Raw genomic sequence first — 8,417 nt, forward strand, 5'->3', positions numbered from 1 at the left:
CAATGGCTTGATTTCCAATCATCAATTTGGTTTCAGACCAGGTCACTCTACCCTGGATATGCTGCTTCTGCTCTCCCATCAATGGATGGAGGTCCTCAATGCCAGACAGGAAATCCGAGCCGTATCCCTGGACATATCACGTGCTTTTGACACAGTCTGGCAACCTGCCCTACTCACCAAACTCTCTTCCCATGGTATTCAAGGCCATCTCCACTCATGGCTCGCAGACTTCCTCTCCTGTCGCAGTCAACGTGTGGCCCTAAATGGAGTTCTTTCATCCCCTCTTCCTGTGCAGGCTAGAGTTCCTCAAGGTAGCGTTCTGGGCCCTGTTCTTTTTCTGGTTTTCATCAATGATCTCTCGGACTCCCTGGAAAATCCTCTATTTCTCTTTGCCGACGACTCCACCCTCTGCCGTACCATCTGTCATCCCTCAGACCGGCAAGCAGCAGCTTCTTCGCTCACTGCAGATCTGGATAAAATCACAAACTGGTCCAACACGTGGAACATGTCTTTCAATCCAGACAAATCTCACACTCTCACTATGTCTCTTCGAAAGGACCGTTTACAAAACCCCCCCATCCACTTTCTCAACAATCCTCTGGAAGAAGTCTTTTCTTTCAAGCTTCTAGGTCTCACTATCTGAGAGATGCCCCTTCCTCAATTCAGGACAGACGGTTTTGCTGGGAGCCAATCATGAGGGTCGACCATGATCCGTGACCGTGAGGGTCTGAGTTTGTTCTGGAGAAGATACTTGGTGATCTGCCCTGATCGAGGCATGGAGAGATTGGAGTGAGCTTTTGGAATTTGTCTCGAATGGACAAGGGAGAATTGGAGCTGGCATTATATTTCACCCAGAATGGTTGTCCTGAGCGACGTTGGTTGCCCACTTCACCAAGCTCTCAGTTTCAGTTCCTTTGTGAAATTGCGAACAGGCTGGGTTCATCTTTGTCATTCTTTCTGTTCAATGCGGTTGAGGCATATTATTAAGTAGGTGACAGTCCATAATTGCCCAAATTAAGTGTGGTGTGGTTCCCTCCCCTCCTGTGGCTTAATATAAAATATTTCTTTGTTCATGAGATTGCATCCGGTGATAAATCATCTATCCCACACTAAATATCCAAAAGGAGTGAATTTAGGAATTTCCAACACTTATTGCACACAGCACGTGTGTGAGCTAAAATTACAATCTGGTATTAAAAGTAATTACATGAATGCAGTTGCTTCTAAATTCATGTGGTCTTTCACCACTCCATTTATCTTCTGAGATAAAACTTCTGACAAGACTTGGGGTCTTTTATTACACTCCGGTCACGCAACAATATATATGTAGTGGGAGAATGGAACTTCTGGCTTTAGTTGCAGTCTGAGAAAGTCATCAAACCACCCACTCCTCAAAGCAGTCGGTTGTTATAGTGATACCCACATTATAAGTAAGTAAGCCTAAGCAGGCTTTACAAAACCTTTATTTAAATGCAAGCCCATTCTTTAGAAAGGGAACGATCCACAGATGGGTTTTTGGCTCGCCTAACTTTTCTGTTGAGAGATGCCTTTTTGTGTCGAAAAAAAGAAGAAAAACTCAGGACAATTCTTAGCACATGTAATTCGATCTAGAACGAGAGTACATGTTCAAAACAAATCCACATGCACCGTGACGGTGTGGCCTGAAGGTTAAGGTTCATGGTCACACAAAAAACTTACACCACTGGATAAAAATGTATGGTCATACCATAAGCGTTTTCTGTTTGGCAGTCACTTGGCTGTTACCAGCATGAAGTGAATTCCCCTCCAAGAGTTAAGCTGCCCATGTGGTCCTATATCAAACAATATATATCAAACAGCACCTCTTCACTGGACAGGTGAGAGTGAACTGCTGCTGCAAGGGTCCTGATTAATATGGGAAACCTGCTCAGCATCTACACTATTTTGGCATCCATTACACTATTTTGGATTGTATGTTGCTGCCTGGAAATAAGATCCGTCTAGGTTGCCCTTTGTATCGAAAGGTCATTCACAAGAAAAATGGCAACAACCTCATCAATTAGTCGATAATGCAGAAGCTGCTGCCCAGAGAGCAACCAGACTCTTAAGATAGCAAACAGTGTAACCTGATGACCAGGGTCTTCCAAGACTAGACCACTTGCTGACAACATTACAGGCAGACATTTGTAATTTAGCCAGGGTGCCAGTGATAACTTGCTTATTCTTTGAAAAGGACACCATAGGATATTGGAGGTCCACCAACTAATGCGAGCAGACGGGACACCCAGTTTTACATCAACCCAAGGTGCGGTTCACACATTAATGCCTGTGAAACACTATGGTGACAGTATATAGCTGAGCCGGGGTTCGAACCCAAGACAGCTCAGAAGTGAGTGTGCATACCTCCAGGCCATTGTTCCACCTGGCCAGAAAATAAAACAAGTACCGGTACATTCAAAGTACACTGCCCCCATGGCAAATAAATAAAAAACAATCCTCCAGCGCACGACATTGCCGGGGTACCTTCGGCGCCCAGCGATGCCGTCTTGCAGCACATGGAGTTGGAATTGGGAGGGAGCCAATGGCGGATCCAGTGGGGGTTCACAGGGTGCACGTGAATCCCCCTCCCTTACAATTATGCCACATGATCACCGTGCGAGATATTACTGGACAATCGACAATCGCATGTCTTTTGCTTTCACTCAGCAATCAATCCGAGCCGCGATACTTTTCGCCGCTGGTTCTGTATTAATCCCTGTGACTCGGTGTTTAGTCATGATTCTGAAGAGAAAGGCAACATTTTTGGGTTCGTGTCCTACAGCAAAGCACAGTACAATCCTGAACTATTTCACCAGTAATTCAAAGTTTCAGTGGCTACATCGTCCATTATTATAATTAATGACCTGATGATCCGCAATGGCGAGTTTAGGTTTAGTGCTCAGGGTCAATTTGCCACATTTTGTGCTTGTCTGTTCGATATTTTCATCGATTTGTATTGAAAATATTTTGTGTATTTACATTGTTGTTGTATATCCGTCGCAAAGATTCCAAAACGTTCAGCTTGTTTTTAGAATCAGTTTGTGACAGGTCTGAGGCCTTTTCATTAAGTAGCTCGATACCCCCAAATTTTCCTGTGGAGAAAGTAAATTTCTAGTCGGACACTGCTCGCTCTGGATAGATTAACCATTTTTTCCTCGACGATTACATTGACTTGAATAAGGCTTGGTGGTATATTTCACAATATGAGAACATCTTAACCTTAAGTGAACCCCCCTGCCCATAAAAAAAATTTCAGGATCTGCCTCTGAGAGCAGTGTACAATAATTTATTAATTGCATAATTTAAATAAATAAATAATAATCGTAAAATAATTAATTTCTGAATCAATTGGCTGAGAGCATACCTAAACCACCACCGTTTCATCCGCATCTGTAAGTTTTTGAAAATTTATCGGAAAACTAAATATTTAATTGATCAATCAATAAATCAAAAATACTCTTTATGACCAAATCACGTGTTCACAGTCATGTCCAAATATCAGCTTCTGAACTCAAAATGTGCTTGCGATATTGCCCAAATGATAAATGAAATAAATAAATAATAAATCGATAATAATTAAGTAATTGATCAATTAATTGATTAATCAAAAAATTTAAAAATAACATTTTCCCAAAGAACATCTTCACTTGTGTGGACTTCACTTCACTTGTGTTCACTTCACATTGCCCGGACAAACAAACAAGAAAACAAGCCGGTAGGCGACATGGATGGTCACGACATAATTGCATACTAGTCATACAGTTTTTAACGGATCGGGATGAAAATTTTTGACAAAGAGGTTGATTATAGTGCGCATAAAAGCCTGGAAGCCCATTTCTGATTTTCGAAAAAATTAATTTTTTAGGATTTTTTCCAAAATTTCAAAGTCCCGTTGCTTGGCAACGGTGGTGTCCATAGCAATGGTGCTCAAAAGCATAGAACTAGATCCTGGTATGAACCTACCTGTCAAGTTTCATCAAAATCGGTTGACTCCTCTGGCCTCCAGAGCTGTCCATTACATACAAACAAACAACAAAAAAATAAACCAATATCACCCGTAGGGTGACCCGTATCTTGCCAAAAGGTGACCACGTGTGACTTCTTTAAGGTCACACTGAGGTGAACAGAGCTGCTATCCACCAGGAGCGACTCCTTGAGGAATATCTGCCTACGAGAGATTCCGATGAGAATCGTTCTACAGAGCAACCATGAAAAATATGCTTTTGCCTCATTACGTCACCAAATGATGTCATAATGTCTCAAGCTTGACATATCTAGAAAGCACTCATCGAGGTGTTCAATTTGAGGTACTACACGATATGGTTCCTAAAACTTGAAAATTTGACCTTGGGGTCAAATATGTTTGACCTCAGGCGCTAACCATGAAGGTCAAGACCAATCGCCACCAAAAATTAATCAGCTGAGCGCCCGACCATGAACTATATTCCCATGAAGTTGAAGGCGATCCGATCAAAATTACTCAAAAAATAAGGGTTTCGTCGACTCCCCTGATTTGCGACAGTGACCTTGACCTTTGACCTTCAAAATTTTATGCGCTGAAAGGGACCTCTATAGGCCTCTGATATGCGAAGTTACAAAAATTTCCAATGATAACTGTGCTCTGCAGAGTGATTTATACGTGATTACAGACCAAAAAATAAAAAAAATAAAAAACATGAAGATCAAGGCCAATCGCCACCAAAAATTAATCAGCTGAGCGCCAGACCATGAACTATGTTCCCATGAAGTTTGAAGACGATCCGATCAAAATTACTCAAAAAATAAGGGTTTCGTCGACTCCCCTGATGTGCGCCAAAGTGACCTTGACCTTTGACCTTTACCTTCAAAATTTTGTGCACTGAAAGGGACCTCTATAGGCCTCTGATATGCGAAGTTACAAAAATTTCCGATGATAACTGTGCTCTGCATAATTTTTTATACGTGATTACAGACAAAAAAAAACAAAAAACATACAAGCTGACTAACATATCTTGCAAAACTTCGTTTTGGCAAGATAAAAAATGACGGTAAATAGACACCCTATTTTTGAAGGACTACCATTTGAAAAATAAAACCGAAATCAAAAATCGGCTCGAGTAAAATTTTCTAAATATCTCGAAGTGTTTAATTCCGAAGTCTCGTTTCTCCACATTCAAAACTGAAGGACAAGTATTGAAAATACTGTACGTGGTTTTTCGGCCGCTGCACAGCAACGGGTGGTTGCTTAGCAACAAAACTCAAACACGCACACTCCCAGCGCATGTGGCACCTGTGCGCCAAGTTTCATCGAAATCGGTTTGCTGGTTTGTGCTGTGGAGCCTCGCGTTACACACACACACACACACACACACACACACACACACACACACACACACACACACACACACACACACACACACACACACACACACACACACACACACACACACACACACACACACACACACACACACACACACACACACACACACACAATCACACACACAGAAAACCCGTACTCTAGCGACCACCCAACAAACAAACAAGAAAACAAACAAACAAGAAAACAAATGGAGTGAAAACTGAGAACTTCCTTCCTTCGGCACCTGGCGATGACGTCATGCATTGCCTGGATATGGTACTGTACAAAATTACAGAAAAAAGGGAACTTTCAGCTTTTGGTGCAGTGTGTGAAAGACAAGGAACCACCCAATAATAAAAGTAGTATCTGGTACTACACTGTCATTTGTCAGAAGTTTATGGTCACCATGACTCTAAAATTTATACATTTTAAGACCCTTTAGACCCCTTTCCACTCTTTGGACCCCGAATACACTTAATACCCCTGATACCCTAGCTCCTATTGTAACATAGCCTTTAAACCACGAGAGACCATTTGGACCCCTGAGACCTGCAGACATTTAGACACTCTGGAATCCTTTTCACACCACACAAACATCAATAGAATCTTCTTGTAAAACATAAACGAAACTTTTTTCAACAAGTAACGTGCAAACTCCACCTAACTAGAGAGTGGGTACTCTGCTAGTTCCCAATAAAAACACAGCTCCATTACAAGTTTACAAGTTTGTATCACAAGGCAAATAGCTTCGCACGGCTCTCAACTACCTTGGGGAAGTGGTTTATAAAAATGAGGAAAAGTACAGGTTCCAGAACACCTCCCTGGTGGAACTCCACTACATCTGACCAATCTGAATGAGCTCAATTACCTCCGCCACCGACGAGGTGGGGCAGGGCGGAAGTTGTGCTTTCACCCCCGTAAGTTGTGGACAGTTTCGGACAAAATTTTGTGGACAGGTTCGGTGTGTGACAAGGACGAACTGATTCAATTTTGGTTGAGACCCGGATCCGGCTAGTCCCGAGGTCGGCAACCTGCGGCCCGCGAGCTCCTCCCATGCGGCCCGCGGCGCCTTGTCCGAATTTCCATTAGGTGCGGCCCGCGAAACATTTTTCTGAACCGACGGCAAATTTAACATATGTGGACATATGATTCTCCCACATATATCACAGTCTCTGTACGTCACAATAAATTATTTTCGCTTCCAGTCCACTTAACTTGGTCTTAAATAATTTTCGTTGTTGTTTCAGATGGCTGAAGGTCTTAAGGTTCAATTTACAATTACATTTATTATCATTGATTTTAGGTGTGTTTATTTTTTCGGGTTCGAAGGGGGGTGCGGCCCGCGAGGTGGCCCGAACGTGGCCCAGTGGCCCGTGGCCTGGTTTAGGTTGCCGACGCCTGGGCTAGTCGAATTTTTTAAGTGATTCTTTACCATTGAGAGATAGGGCCAAACCCGTGGTGGACGGATTCGGATGAAATTTTGTGGACGGGTTGGGTAGGTGACGAGAACAAGCCATTTCGATTTTGGTTCATGTCCGGACCCAGATCTGGTCTTTCAGTGGGATACAAAAGGTGAACCGTTGAACATGGCGGAGGTATTGTTGTGGGCTGGGATTCGGTGGCGATAAATGACCACTAGGTGGAGCAGTGGAGTCGTTTCCCACCGAACACCCGGAATTTAGGTCGTGACTCTCGGACAACTCCGAAAGTTCACGGGTCACTTAGAGGACCGTGGTCGCCAATCTTTGGACGGCGTGAGGTAGGGTCCACTTGTCTAATTCCAATTTACCTAAGTACTCATGCCATACAACGACCGGGGAAACCGCACCCTCGGCCGACTTTGCCCGAATCGAGTCGCTATCGCCGACTCGGATCCGGCGTAACCGAGTGGAAGTTACCAAAGCCGCACCGGACCAAATGAACAATTTACGGCACGAATGGCTTTACTATTTCTCAATACGCACCTTGCTAGGCCAATGAAGGAAAGCACAGAAAATGAGCTGGTACATTTAACAGGGGTTTATTTACAACAATAATCAGGGAGGGGGAGCACAAAAAGAGCAGTTATCATGAATAAGAAAAATGTAACTTACAAGGAAAGGAAAACACTTATACAATTCTACTTACAGATGGAGCCCATGGACACGCACACGCACACGCGCGCACACACACACACACACACACACACACACACACACACACACACACACACACACACACACACACACACACACACACACACACACACACACACACACACACACGAAACTGGACCCCGTGGGTCTATTCGGTCGAGCCGGGCCGGGGTACCTGTCCCGCATCGTGCGGTCACACCGACCTGAACCACCACGGTGGGACTCAAATCCACGACCTTGGCATTGTCAGCACCAAGACTGCAGACCGCTCAACAACGACCACAGACCGCGCCGCAATCGCCACCAGGACTGCAGACCGCTCAGCGATCACAGACCGTGCTGCAATTACCACAAACACTCCTGTCTGTTGTCCTTCCGTCTCTTTTTTTTTCTCTTCCGGAGGGAGAGGTTTCTTTCCTCGCCATTCACCTCCTGATTGGACGAGCGGTTGTCGGACGACTCGTGGTCAGCCTCCCGATTGGCTGGGGCGCGTGTGTGGTGCTCGCCCTTCACTCATTGGCTGGAGGAAACGATCCATGCCCTTCCTTGGAGTGGAGCCTTGATCCGAAGCGACGGAGGCTCCACCCACGCCCTCAGCCAAAAACACGTGGGCAATGGCGACCGAGTCGAGTGAGGGATGGTGGCGTTGTTGTTGTTGTTGTTCTAAAAAAAAATAACTCGTAGTGCACACACGAAATTCCCATTAGACAGAAGTAGGGATTCTAACTATAAACACGTACTTATCGAAATAACTGAACTACGGGTACTCTGGCTATTTGTGTGCACAAGGTTTCCAAATCCGTAACAGTATGCCCTCCACCGAATGTCGTTCTTGTGTTCATTCTGCAAACATTCCATTTTCGAGCGTGTACATTAAACGCTCATCTTGTTATTTAATGGCTTTCGGCCAATAGTGCTCTCAA

Source organism: Eptatretus burgeri, chromosome 2, assembly GCF_056783735.1.
Source record: "Eptatretus burgeri isolate ZD-2024b chromosome 2, Ebu_testis_v1, whole genome shotgun sequence".
Taxonomy (NCBI): Eukaryota; Metazoa; Chordata; class Myxini; order Myxiniformes; family Myxinidae; genus Eptatretus; species Eptatretus burgeri.